We start from the raw sequence: 15,306 nt of genomic DNA on the forward strand, positions 1-15,306 counted from the left end.
CACATATAACACACACAAAAAGCTTCCTCTCTTTTCATTTACTTACAAAGTTACATACATACATACATACATACATACATCCCCTTGTCTTCATCTTCCCCTCCACATCATTTACCAACACATGTTCGTACCTCGTTTATTATGTTTACGGTTTACGGTTTACGGTTTACAGTTTACAAACCCCCCCCCCCCCCCCCCCTGCATTGGAGCTTCCTTTCCCAATCACACTCAAAAAGAAGAAGAAGAACACAGAGCACAGGCACATCCGCCTGCCCGCCTGCTCTCAAGCAACCTAAGACTCGCTACATTCTGACATGATGGCATGATTCTAACCCTAAACCCTAAACCCTTCTCGAATAAAACCTACGAAAGAAACTGTGTACCCAATGTACAGTATCTATCCCCAACGAGCGAGTGAGCAAGCGAACATATATATTAGTATCCTCCTCTCGATAAGTTCTTAAAGATGTATGATCCTGAACATCACAAGATGTTCATACAGTAGGTTTTCGTAACAAACATCACGTCCACAGTAAAATGCAGACCCCATAAATGTGGTGGTTTTAAGATTGTTGTGTTGGAATCAAAGTGTTTGGGGGCAATCAGAGACAAAAAACACTAGATGTTAATTAATGCTCTAGCTCCCCTCCATGCAGTACTAGAAAAGAAAAAAGTGAAGCCAACTCACCTGTGCATGACTCTACCAACCAGCTTACCCCTCGAATCTAACCAACCAGTGGCACAAACAATTCATGACATTTGTATGTAGGTGCATTAACATCCAAAGCGGTCATCAAAAGGATTCATACTTTTTGGTTTTCTATACCCCCCCCCCCCCCCCTCCCCCACACACACACACACACACACATGGTATGAACTGTAGAGATGAAAGGATGGTGATATGTATCGTTGACTCGTTTACACTTGCATAGTGAACATTGCTTCATTCAATTTCTTATGCACTTATTGTCTTTATGTTCATTTCATTCTTCATATCAATTTGTTTCTAGTCATCTTCCAAAAGAATCATTTGTGCCTTTTCTCTAAATAAAAGTTAAGAATAACATCATCATGCTTAAGTTGTCTTCTTTTGCAACTGGCTTCTTGTTTGTATACTTAGTAAGTAGGCAATTCATGGCAAATAAATCATTTTAATGACCAAGGATATAAGTATTTCATATGCATGACAATGCCCATCTTAGACCAAGTCATGCTAAATTCTCCTAGATTTAGTGCTACCTTAGTTAAATATGAAATATTCCCATGTTGGGACAATATAGTTAAAAGGCAAAAGTTATTCACTAGCATTTGTAAGTAACTTTTTTATGGTTCAACGGATTCGTGCAAAAGTGCATGCTTGGAAAAAGGTTGACTAGCTTGAGTGGTTTAACGTGTCTCATGGAACTTTAGGATGGAACAACATGACCACTTTGGAGGGAATTTTTCTCATTAAACTACATCTTTCTCAATAACATGGTTCATCATTTTTCTCATTAAAATACATTGATTACATTATTAATCGTTGGAATTGATATATTCAAACTTTATACGGTAATCTTGATACTAACCTAACCCTAAGATGAAGTATAGTTTTTTGTGAGATCTCCCAAGTTTTATTTTTAGGGCAAAGACAAGCGAGTGACTAGTCACATTGAGTATGTGTGGGCATGACTCTTCATAAAATTTTGTGTTGGGAATATCTAGAGAGGCTTGTTCTTCAAAAACCAATATTGTGAGATATCTTGGCCCTTGGGTTAGTTCATTAGTCATGTCTCATTAAGATCTTTTCATGGTTAAATGAAACTAGATTGCATGGAGATAGGTATATGTTGTCAATAAATATCGATGCATTTTTGCCATGTGAACGTATTTCTTTCAATGCACTAACCTCGAACATTTACACTTTTATTATGTATTTGAATGAGGTGTTATTGTATTTCCCAATGCCATATGGCATTGAATTGTTCCGAACTTCTCTGGATGCTTCTATCATGATTCATGACATTTAAAACCACTCATCGATGCAAAAGCATAGCACCACATAGAGAATCGTATTGAAACCTAAAAGTTGTAGACGTTAAAAATGTTTGGGATTATCAAATGCATATGTTGATGCTTATTTAGCGATTCATGCATACGTTGTGTAAACTTTTGTGGTTAGACATGAGAATATTACATGACTTGTAATGCACAACTATTTTAACTACGTGTGATTCTTTTCACATATCATCCATTAATGTTACAAATGTAATTGGTAGGGAACTTGTATAACTCACGACACATTGATTGAACTAAAGTGTCATAGTTGGAGCTAGAAGTGGTGCTCTAGAGAAACGTTAAGTTCAAGCCTCAGGAATCCGACATATTATAGTCTAAAGAGAAATATGGTTTGCATGCCTTGCTAGGTAGAATGTGAACATTAGAGCTACATGTGCTGTTTTGGGAAAGCAATAACTAGAATGTCATCAATGTTTTGATAATAAAAAAATTGGTAAGGCTCAAGACTTGTTCGTGCATGAGGCATCTAATTGTTTAAAAATACACATGTTTCACGTTCTTTGTTCAATAAAATGCAAGTGCCTTAGTTGTTTGACAATTTGGGCATATACAAAATTTGGACTAATTTAGGTTTAATTTAGTTGAAATTTAGGTTTACTTTGGAATATGTATTTTTGCCATGAATTTGTAGACGTGCTTCTGTGTTGTGCATATTCCATTAGAAATTGATGGCATTTTCATGGAAAACTTTTGAAGGATTTTTCACTCATCTCGATATAATCTTAGTGAAAGATCCCTTTCCAACTCTCAACCCCTTGCCAAACCTCCTTACCATAAAATAAAATATTTAGGAAAAGTTGTCGAGCTAGCAATCAATAGGCTTGTAGCTCTTGTTTCTTCTTCTTATTTTAGCCACACTAACTATGCAAGGATTAATAAACTCGTAACAAAAATGTATTTGTTATAGTTTGTGCTCAATAATTAGGTGATGTTTGACAACTCCATAAAAAATTCATGGTAGCTATCATAAAATCAATTCATTTCTCCCAATTGATGTTGAGATTTATTCATCACCTTACTTCAGTATACTATACTACTTTGTCCCTGTCATCTCTATGTTTTTAAATGGAAAGAGCTGATCTGTGTTATTCACTTATATTGAGCATCTTACCTAACAATAATAAGCTCGTTCCATTTAAATACATGGAGATGACAAGGACAAAAACTGTTATAATGTTTACAATATTTGTGGAAGAATTCTTCTCGCCTCAAACTTTTACAACCATTTTCTTAATCCCTTCTTATTGTTGCCATTCAAGACATCTAAATAAGCCTCAATGCCCTTAACAACTTAGTATTTTGGCATTACCTAAAGCTTGGTTTAGACTTAACTGATGGAGTTTACCTCCAGATATAAGCAAGAAAAAAGAGAGACAGAAACAGAAACTTAAAATACACAGTACACGAGATTTACGTGGAAACTCTAAAATAGGGAAAAACCATGAGGCAACAAGATTTCACTATGAGACAAAAATATAACAAAGAGAGACAGGTTACAAAGCTCTCAAAATTTCTATCTACCAAACTCAGATCTCATAGGATCCCTTTCTAAGTGAGACATATATATATATATGTGTGTGTGTGTGTGTGAATAAGATATTATTATAATATAATAATAATTAATCGTCCGACTTGTTGACTCAACTGTCTGACCCACAAGTCGTTAGTCTGGTCGGTCCGGCTAGCTAATTCCTATTGTCGACTAGTTGGTCTCAACTTCGACTACCGGGTCGGCCCGACTTGTCGACACAACTATTCGGCCAAGTCATCTGATCCTCAAGTCTTCACATTTGTTGATCCTGATTCCTCAATAAAGTCGACTCGTTGATTGATCTAGTTGATTCTCCATTGCCTTCAATCCGATCAAATCAGTCGAACACCAAGTCGACTCGTTGGTCGATCCGGTTGACCGACTAGAATCCGGCTGCCAATTTCTCCCATTAGGAGGGACAAAGTCCTAACAAAACTCCCCCTTCACAAATTGGCAAATCAAACCTCTTGGCATAGACAAGTTGCGGCAATTTTTGAGTATGCTTGGCTTGCAACACCCTGACTTGCCAAACTTGAGGGGGAGTGTCACAACATAGTGACATAAAATATATAGTTGATGAGGATTGAGCCTACAACCTCACGTCATCAAGATATCGTGCTCAACCATTTTGATACGAGCATGTATTCGTATATAATTCTGGGTATTCATATACCAGAATTCTTATTAATAATTCATACATTTCATTGCCATTTTCAAATTGATTCTAATTTTGTTCAGTTGGTAGAAAATTTAAATTGGATAAACTCTATTAATTTCCATTGGAGTTCAGGTATCGACAAGCTTTCCATGGGTCTCATTCTATCAACGGGTTTTGTTACAACTTTGACAACTTCAGCAGCTTGGCCAATAACACGCAATAGAAGACTATTCTATTTCCTAATGTTAGCCATGTATAGTGGCCAAATCGGATTATTTGCCTCTCGGGATATTTTGCTTTTCTTCCTCATGTGGGACCTCAAACTTATTCCAATCTATTTGCTTTTGTGTTTGTGGGGCAGGAAGAGATGTTCATATTTAGCTACCAAATTTGTTCTATATACGACTAGTGGTTCCATTTTCCTTTTAATAGTTGCGTTTACTATGGGTTTCTATGGAACAGAGACACCCCCTTTTGACATTCAAGATTTGACTTATAAATCATATCCTATAACATCCGAAGTCCTTATCTATTTAGGTTTTCTAATAGCTTATGCGGTAAAACTACCACTCTTTCCTTTTCATACTTGGTTACTTGACACTCATGGTGAGGCTCATTACAGTACATGTATGTTACTCGCTAGGATATTACTCAAAATGTGAGGGTACGGATTGGTCCGAATAAACCTAAGGATACTGACCCACGCACACTCCATCTACAACTCATGGTTAGTTTTGTTGGAAGTGGCCCAGATCGTATACACCTCTATTATTTCCATCAATCAACGTAATCTCAAGAGGACAATACCATTTTCTTCAATCTCCCACATGGGCTTTGTAACAATCGGAATAGGCTCTTCAACAAACATGGGTATTAATGGAGCAATGTAACAAATGATTTCCCATGGTTTGATAGGTGCAACCCTTTTCTTTCTCGCAGGGACTCTATACGATCAAACTCGTACTCTTTTTTTGGATCAACTAGGAGGAACGGAAATTCAAATGCCTAGACTATTTATAATGTTTTCTATCTTTTCGTTTGCATCTTTAGCATTACCAGGAATGAGTGGGTTCGCATAAGAATCATTAGTATTCTCGGGAGTTGTCACTAACAAGCAATATTCATTCTTATTCAAAGTCGGAATAACTGTAGTAGAAGTTGTTGGTACAACATTAACCCCCATCTATCCATTATCTATGGTACATCGAACCTTTTATGGGTACAAACTGTCAGGAACGCATGCTCCCTTTCCACACTCTCGGCCACAACCGAGTCTAAAATCGAACACAGAAAATGGATAATGAAACGCACGACACAAAGGAGAGAAGAGTACACAGGATGTTTAACGTGGAAAACCCTGAGAGGGAAAAACCACGGGAGTCCACAGACTCCAAACTATCACTATATCACAATGATTACAACAGTGAGCTCACGGAGGCAACGACCTCATGCTCACGATCTTCGCCACAGGCGGCGGTTACAACAGAGGCAACAACCTCTTCCTCTCTCTCTCTCTCTCTCTCTCTCTCTCTCTCTCTGTACACTGTTACACGTTCTCTAGTCTTGCACCAACAAGAATGACCACTACATAATCAGTTTACCCTAAGTCATATTTATACTAATATGACTTCTCGGCTATTTACAAATATAGTCCCGATGGACTCTCAGAAACATATTTACAAATATGTCCCTTCATCTAGTGAGCACTTCTCACCGGGTCTTCACCATCCGGCTCTTGCCGGGTACTCGTCATCCGGTTCTCACCGGGTCCTCTGTAGCCGGGTACTCGTCATCCGGCGCTTGCCGGGTACACCACATCCGGTTCTCATCGGGTCTTCCGTTGCCGGGTGCTTGTCATCCGGTTCTCACCGGGTCTTCCGTAACCAGGTACTCGTCATCCGGCACTTGCCAAGTACACCACATCCGGTTTTGGCCTCGACCTATCGGCCTCGGCCGAGTTTGCTCATAAGTATTGTTCTTCTCATTTCCCATCTGGAGGGACTTGTTTCCTAACACAAACAATCCGACAAATTAGATCCGTATCTAACCGATTCTGGACCTAGAGAACTATTTACTTCAGTTTGTCTTTTCCTACCTATACTAGGTATCGGTCTATACCCAAACATGGTTCTGAGTTTATGGAACAATGACGTACTTTAAAATTTGTCTTTACATTCCTTTTCATTGTGAAATGATGGATGTATAGGTGCACAAAAAGGAATATATATATATATATATATATATATATATATTTCCTTTTTTCATTTAGATCTTATAAATGATATTTTTTTGTCTAAAACTCTTGTTGATTGGTTAATGCCAAAGTTTTGCAGATTTTCTGGTATTTGGGGAACACTCAAAAGGTAACCCCCCTACTTACCTCCTGATAGATGATATTATCAACTGTACTCATAATTCCAGAGAAGGATGGAGGAAAGTAAAAGAAATTGACCAAATAAGGAAAAAGATGAGATAATAAGAATCATACTATCTGTTCGTTTCTACCGGTGTCTTGAAGAAAACCGGCCTTAGGTGGAATCGATGAAAAAGGCGCGTGAACCGGCCCTTACGCGCGGGCACAAGTATTGATAAGGAGTACATAATTAGGAATAGGTGTTGGGAGACAGGTCCCTCCGGATGGGATAGGAGAAGAACAGACCCGGTGAGGATCAGATGAGGAGTACCCGGCTACGGAGAGCCGGATGGTGCAGACCCGGTGAGGAATGCTCACCGGATGAAGGGACATATTCGTAAATATGTTTCTGAGAGGCCATCGAGGCTATATTTGTAAATAGCCGAAAAGTCATATTAATATAAATATGACTTAGGGCAAACTTTTAGTAACTACTGTTGTTGTCATATTCTTGTTGGTGCAAGAAAAGAGAGAGCGTGTAACAGTGTACAGAGAGAGAGAGAGAGAGAGAGAGAAAGAGGTCGTTGCCTTGGTTGTAACCGCCGCCTGTGGCGAGGATCGTGAGCATGAGGTCGTTGCCTCCGTGAACTCATTGTTGTACATTCTAACATAGTGATAGTTTGCAGCATGTGGGCTGCCGTGGTTTTTTCCCTTAGTTTGGGTTTTTCCACGTAAACATCCTGCGTACTCGTCTCTTCTTCGTGTCGTACATTTATTTCCCGTTTTCTGTGTATGATTCTAAGCTCGGTTGTGGCCGAGCGTTGCACATAAGGAGCGTTGCGGTTCCCGTCAAGTGGTATTAGGGCGAAACAACACAGAAAATGGACGAATCGTTTGGCGGCATGTTCAAGCTCACCAGCTCCAACTATTCGGTATGGAAGTCGAAGATGAGGGACATGCTCGTGGTTAAAGATCTTTGGTTGCCGGTTCAGTTTGGGAACAAGAGACCGGACAAAATCGATGCCACGATATGGGAGGTGATGCACATGAAGACAACGGCTTATATACGATGCTTCATCGACATGAGCCTATACAACAACTTCAATGAAGAGAGCAAGGCTCATGAGCTCTGGGAGAAGATCGACATTATGTTTCAAAACAAAAATGCTGTTAATCAGGTTTCGGTGTTCCGGAAGCTAGTAAGACTCCGGTACCAAGATGGCTCCAGCATGGCGGAGCACATGAATGCCTTCCAGGGGCTGATCCACTAGGCAACTTCATTGGAAGTACCTCTCGCCGATGAGGTACTTGCGCTACTCTTGCTCGGTTCCCTCCCGGATAGCTGGGAGACGTTGGTTGTCACTTTGGGCAACGCCGGGCCGGAAGGAAAGTGGTTATCCCTAGCAAGAGTAAAGTCGAGCTTGCTAGATGAGGAGGCGTGTCGGAAAGACAAAGATACGAGCTCCGACTCCAAAGCACTCCTTACCGAATCGGAACGCGGAAGACATAGAAACCGTAGTCCCCAGAACCGGGAGAAGTCGGGGACACGGTCAAAGTCAAGGGGGAGACCTACTTGCTTCTATTGCGGCAAGCTGGGACACTTCCAGAAGAACTGTCGGCATTTCCGGAAAGACAAGGAAACCAACGGTACCGATTCGAAGCGGACACCGGAACGGACCGGTAAAGACCGGAGGGGGCCGGACCGGAAGGGGACGACGACAATCGCGGCAAGTGAAGAAGAGTTGATGCTCATCACCGAGGAGAGTGAGATAAACCTTGCCGGCGACGAGATGACCTGGGTGGTAGACTCCGGAGCGTCGTTCCACCTTACCCCGGACCGGAAATGCTTCTCATTCTACGCAGCCGGTGATCACGGCTGTGTCCGGATGGGGAATGAAGGTACATGCCAAATTGTCGGCATGGGAGACCTGTGGCTGTCAACACCAACCGGATGCAAGTTGCTGCTGAAGGATGTCCGACACGTTCCGGAGGTTCGTCTGAACCTGATATCAGCCGGTCGGCTAGATGATGAAGGCTACACGGGTAGCATCCGGAACGGTGTCATGAAGTTCAGCAAAGGGAGCCTGATTGTGGCTCGGGCCCGGAAGGTCAACACACTGTACCTGATGAATGCCCGATTATGTCCGGAAGAAGTGAACGTGGCATCTGACACTCCCGGTGAGCTGTGGCACAAGAGGCTGTGTCATATGAGCGAGAAGGGGATGAAGAGGCTTGCAGACGACAACCTCATTCCAGTGAAGAACGTGCACTTGGAGAAGTGCACTGATTGTCTGGCCGGTAAGCAAAACCGGACCTCCTTCCGACCAAGGTCACCGATGAGACGCAATGCACCACTGGAGTTGGTGCATACTGATGTGTGTCAAGTAGACACGAAGTCACATGCCGGAGCGCAGTACTTCGTGACGTTCATAGATGACCACAACCGGAAGCTGTGGGCCACACCGTTGAAGACGAAGGATCAGGTGCTATCCGTCTTCAAAGAGCTCCACGTGAGAGTGGAAAGAGAAACTGGCCGGAAGCTGAAGGCGGTTCGAGCAGATAATGGAGGAGAATACCGGGGGCAGTTCGAGGAGTACTGCCGCTCGAAGGGAATCCGGCTCGAATTTACCGTGCCGAAGACGCCGAAACTAAACGGACTGGCCGAGAGGATGAACCAAACCATAATGGAGAGGGTCCGGAGTATGCTGGCGCATGCAAAACTACCCAAGAAGTTTTGGGCTGAGGCATTTTCGACGGCGACATATGTGATAAATAGATCACCCTCAGTACCCTTGGACGGAGACACGCCACAGAGAGTGTGGATTGGTAAGGAAGTATCCTACCGGCATCTGAAGGTGTTTGGGTGTCTCGCGTACGTGCATGCAGCTAAGGACCGGAGAGGAAAGTTAGATCCAAAGACCCGACCATGCATATTCCTCGGTTATGGTGACGATGAGTTCGACTACCGAGTGTGGGACTTGGTCGACAAGAAGGTATTCCGGAGTAGAGATATTATCTTCATGGAGGATAAGATGCTCGCCGACTGGGAGTCAGAGAAGAAGATAATGAACTCCGAGTCGACCGGTAAGGATAAACTCTACAATGAACAGACCCAAATGGCAAGAGACCGGTTAGCACTCGAGGAGCCAGCCGGTTACGGTGAGGATATCGAACCGGCAGAAGAAGAAGTAGAGGAAGCTGAAACCGGAACCGGCCAAGACCCCGAAACATATTCGGATGAAGAGCAAATGGAGGAGCCGGTTACCGAAGCCCGAAGACGGAGATATCCTCTCAGAGAGAGAAGGGCGCCCCAGAGATTTCCGGATGCAGAGCATGTTCTGCTGACCGATGAGGGGGAGCCAGAAAGCTTCGAAGAAGCGAAGGATGACACCCACAGCCGCAAATGGTTAAGTGCCATGTAGGATGAGATGGATTCCCTGCATGAGAACCATACGTACGAATTGGTGGAGTTGCCGAAAGGAAAGCGGGCACTCCGAAACAAGTGGGTGTACAAGTTGAAACCGGGAGATGCCGGCAACCCCTAGAGATACAAAGCCAGGATCGTGGTGAAGGGGTTCCAGCAGAAAAAGGGCGTGGACTTTGACGAGATATTTGCCCCGGTAGTAAAGATGACCTCCATCCGGACGGTGCTGAGTATAGTGGCAAGCATGGACCTCGAGGTAGAATAGCTGGACGTGAAGACGACATTCCTTCACGGCGACCTTGAAGAGGAGATCTACATGCAGCAACCAGAGGGATTTGTGGAGAAAGGGAAGGAGCACCTGGTATGCCGGTTGAAGAAGAGCCTCTACGGGTTGAAGCAGGCCCCCCGGCAATGGTACCGGAAGTTCGACTCCTTCATGACCGATCAAGGGTACCACAAGACGCAGGCCGATCACTGCGTGTTTGTGAAGAACTTCGAAGGAGGTGATTTCCTGATACTCCTTCTGTACGTGGACGACATGTTGATCGTCGGACGGGACCAAGCCAAAATACGGATGCTGAAGAAGGCTCTCAACCGGACCTTCTCAATGAAAGACTTGTGTCCGGCAAGACAGATGCTGGGGATGCATATTATTCGAAACCGGTCAGCGAAGCAATTATGGTTGTCACAGGAGAAGTACGTGACAAAGGTGCTTCACCGGTTCAACATGTCAGATGTGAAACCGGTCGGATAGACACTTCCGGCAAACTGCAGGTTATCTGGTAAGCAAAGCCCGAAGACGAAAGCAGAGAAGGCGGATATGATGAAGATTCCATATGCCTCTGCCGTCGGGAGCTTAATGTACGCAATGGTTTGTACCCGACCGGATATAGGATACGCAGTCGGAGTGGTGAGCCGGTTCAGGAGCAATCTCAGCAAGGAGCACTAGAACGCGGTCAAATGGATACTCCGGTATTTGAAGGGCACTTCAAATATGTGTCTCCGATTCGGCTCCGAAAAACCTCAACTGGACGGTTTCACCGATTCGGACATGTCGGCTGATGTGGATACCAACCGGTCTACATCCGGGTATGTAATGACATATGCAGGGGGAGTTGTTTCGTGGCAGTCGAGGCTGCAGAAGATGGTTGCATTGTCAACCACGGAGGCGGAGTACATGGCAGCTGTGGAAGCCGGCAAGGAAATATTATGGATGAAGGACTTCATCGGAGAGCTCGGTATCCGGCAAGAGGAATACCGGCTCTATTGTGACAGTCAAAGTGCGATCCACCTTGCTAAGAATGCGGCCTATCATTCCCGGACGAAGCATATCCAGCGAAGATATCACTGGATCCGGGAAAGAGTAGATGACCAAGAGTTCGCACTGACGAAGATCCACACGGCCGAGAACGGGTCAGACATGCTGACCAAAGTGCTGATACCCGACAAGCTGGATGCATGCTGGAAGAGGATCGGACTAGTAAGACACCCCATGCCGGAGTGAAGGGGGAGTTTGTTGGGAGACAGGTCCCTCCGGATGGGATAGGAGAAGAACAGACCTAGTGAGGACCGGATGAGGAGTACTCGGCTACGGAGAGCCAGATGGTGCAGACCCGGTGAAGACCGGATGAGGAATACCCGACTACGGAGAGCCGGATGGTGCAGACCCGGTGAGGACCGGATGAGGAGTACCCGGCTACGGAGAGCTGGATGGTGCAGACCCGGTGAGGAATGCTCATCGGATGAAGGGACATATTCGTAAATATGTTTTTGAGAGGCCATCGAGGCTATATTTGTAAATAGCCGAAAAGTCATATTAGTATAAATATGACTTAGGGCAAACTTTTAGTAACTACTGTTGTTGTCATATTCTTGTTGGTGCAAGAAAAGAGAGAGCGTGTAACAGTGTACAGAGAGAGAGAGAGAGAGAAAGAGGTCGTTGCCTCAGTTGTAACCGCCGCCTGTGGCGAGGATCGTGAGCACGAGGTCGTTGCCTCCGTGAACTCATTGTTGTACATTCTAACATAGTGATAGTTTGCAGCATGTGGGCTGCCGTGATTTTTTCCCTTAGTATGGGTTTTTCCACGTAAACATCCTGCGTACTCGTCTCTTCTTCGTGTCGTACATTTATTTCCCGTTTTCTGTGTATGATTCTAAGCTCAGTTGTGGCCGAGCGTTGCGCATAAGGAGCGTTGCGGTTCCCGTCAATAGGTAGGCTGATGAAAATATCCTAGGAAGATTATATTAATAGGCTAGTGAATCGACGCGGATCTCTGTCCGAAGGGACAGAGAATAAAAGCGATGTGACCAGGGTGTAACGGTTCCTCCCCGGCGGCCTATAAAAGGGAAGGGGAGAAGACTGAGAGAATATCGTGTTTTGGCTAGGACGAGGTGCTGTCGGACTGGGAACCGAGCTCTCTCCTCCTCTATCCTTGTTCTCTGCAGGATTTCTGAGTTGGTCGCCTCTGCTTCGAGGAAAGCCCGTGTGGCTTCTGGCAAAGGCTCTATTGTGTGTGTGTGCGCATGGAGGCGTGATTGTCTGGGTTGGGTCTGTCGCCGGCTATCCGGCTGTAACCTTACAAACAGTGTAACCTTTACTGTTATCGTAATCAAATCTCTTGTCTTCTCTTTCTCTCTGCGTTTCTGCGAGTCTTTCTTTTACGCGAATGTGCATCTTGTTCCGATACACATAGTGGTTCATTTAGCCAGCAAGCGTTGTTAGTTGCAAACGGTGTTGCGGTGTCGTGTTGTTGCGCTCTCGCGTGTGAAATGAGGCGGGACCGCAGGGGCCTTGAACCAAGGAGCGTGAGATAGAAGAGGGAGAGCGATTCACAGAAACACAGGGAGAGAGACGATTCAATTACAATGTCAACAACGATTACAACCGGTAAACCGGCAACAGACCCAAAACGAAGGTCCCACGCACACACACGAACGACACAGAGGATGCACGGTGGAGCCTCTGCTAGAAGCATACGGGCTTACACGCAGCAGAGGCAACCGACACAGAAACGTAGTGGAGAGCAAAGGTTGAGGAGGAGAGAGCTCGGACCCCAGTTCCACAACACTTCGTCCTCACCAAAACGCGCTCCCTTCTTCTTCTTCTCCCCTCCCTTTTATAGGTCGCCGAGGAGACCGTTACATCAAAACACATCAACTTTATTCTCTGTCCTTTCAGACAGGGATACACATCGATTCCCTAGACCATTAATACCCTTCCTAGTACATATGTACATAAGCCGATCTATTCCTAGCTATGTACAATTCATAAACACACACACACACGAAAAGGATTGGGTCACGCCTCCTCTTGATTCCTCCTAGGGGTGGTTTTCTCCATGACATCCACCCCCAGCAAACCGCACGTCCACCGGTACATGCCAGGTAGGAACAACCTTGGTGGAAACCGGCCCTAGTTCACTCGTCGTTTTCCGAACCCTCGCCTTCCCCGATTCGGGCATCGCTAACGCCATCGCTCACCAGGTCCGGTTCGTCCTCGTGTTGCTTCTTGAACATCTTGACCCTCTTTCCGGCCACCGGTACCGCTATCCACGTCCCATCGAGCTCCGCGAGATGATACGTGCCGTTGTTCGCGCTTGTCACCGTGTAGGGCCCGAACCATCTCCTCGCAAACTTACGCACCGCCTTGTGTTGATTATCAAGGCTGTTGTCGTACACCAACACCCAGTCACCTTCCTCGATCTTCTTCGGTCTCAACTGGTGTGTTCGGTCGAATCGGCCTTTGTTCCTTTCGCACATCGTACGCAGCTTCGCCATCGCCTTCCCCACGTCCTTCGGTCGTCGCTCGAGTTGTCAAATCCACGCCGCCAGCAACTCTTCTCGGCTCATCTCATTCTTCCAATCCACCGCGACCCATGAAGCGATCGCCTGTTCTACCGACATAATCGGTTTTTGCCCATACAACAACTCCGCCGGCATGAACCTGTCACCGAACTGTGCGTAGTCCGGTCCGCCCACAACACATAGGGTAGAAGCCGCGACCAATTCCCGACCTGCCCTTCACACGCTCGTACCAAAGCCTTCACGATCGGTCCGTGTCCGCGTTCTACCTTCCCGTTTGCCTCCGGGTTGTACGCCGTAGTGAGGGAGAGCTTGACCCCTAACCGGTCGAACAACTCCTCAGCTTCCTGCGTGTCCGGCTCTCCCGATCCGCCACGATTCTCCCTACGCATCCGTACCGGCACACTACCTCTTTGATTAGGAACCGGCTTGAAGAAGTCTACGCCGACTTCCTCGTCCTCCGAAACCATGCTGTCCTCGTCATCGAACCGTGCTCTCGAAAGCATGTCGGCCATGGCGTTGTCCTTCCTGGAGATGTGCCATATCTCCGGGTTTAGGGACTTGATGTACGCGATCCACCTGAGCATTGCCAGGTCCGGAGTCGTGCATCCAGAAATCATACTTTGAATCGGTAGGCAGTCCGTCTCGATTATTAACTCCGTCCCTATAAGATAATCTTTGTCGGCCTTAACCGCCAAAACGATACCCCATAGTTCGCGCTTAACTTGGGCATACCCTCGTTGTCGCTCCCTGAGGACCTTCGTCCCGAACCAGATCGGGAACTACGCGCCGCTCTCGTCCTCCTGATTGATCACCCATCCGATCCCGGTCGGGCTTGTGTCAACGGTTACGTAGATGGGGATCGCCTTGCCATAAACCACCTTCCTAAGAACCGGTGTTGCGGTAAGCGCCTCCTTCAGTCTCCGGACCGACTCCGTATGCTCCTTGCCCCATTCAAATTTGCGCCCCTTCTTCAGCAACCTGTAAAGTGGTTCCGTGACGTGTGCGTAGTGCGGAATCCAGATGTGGTAGAATGCGCATGCACCCAGGAACCTCCACACCTCCGTAACCGACTTGCACTCTTCCTTCATTGCGGAGATGGCTTCTATCTTTGACAAAGATGGTTTCCGGCCGTAGGGCCCACACAGGTGACCGACCACTAGGATCTCCGATTGGCCGAACGCCGATTTCTCTCCGGAGAAGGTGAGCTGCGCGTCCTCCAACCTTTGTAGCACCTTCTCGCAGTCATTAATGTGGTCTGCGATGAACCTCCGGCATCCGTCCGGCCCAACCACCTCGTCCTTATCCTCCACCGGACATCCTTTGATCGGGATGTTGTCCAGGAATGACATGGTGATGTCCGGGATGTAGTTCCTTAGCACCTTGTTCATCGCATTCACCATGTGCGCCACCGAGTTTGTCCCTCCTTGCGGGAGGGTACACATCCGCACTAAGTCGAGAGGGGTCCGCATCGTCGTGAT

The sequence above is a fragment of the Azolla caroliniana genome, unplaced genomic scaffold (genome assembly GCF_043228905.1).
Source record: "Azolla caroliniana isolate FFs.n. ecotype wild unplaced genomic scaffold, voAzoCaro1.0.p SCAF_14, whole genome shotgun sequence".
Taxonomy (NCBI): domain Eukaryota; kingdom Viridiplantae; phylum Streptophyta; class Polypodiopsida; order Salviniales; family Salviniaceae; genus Azolla; species Azolla caroliniana.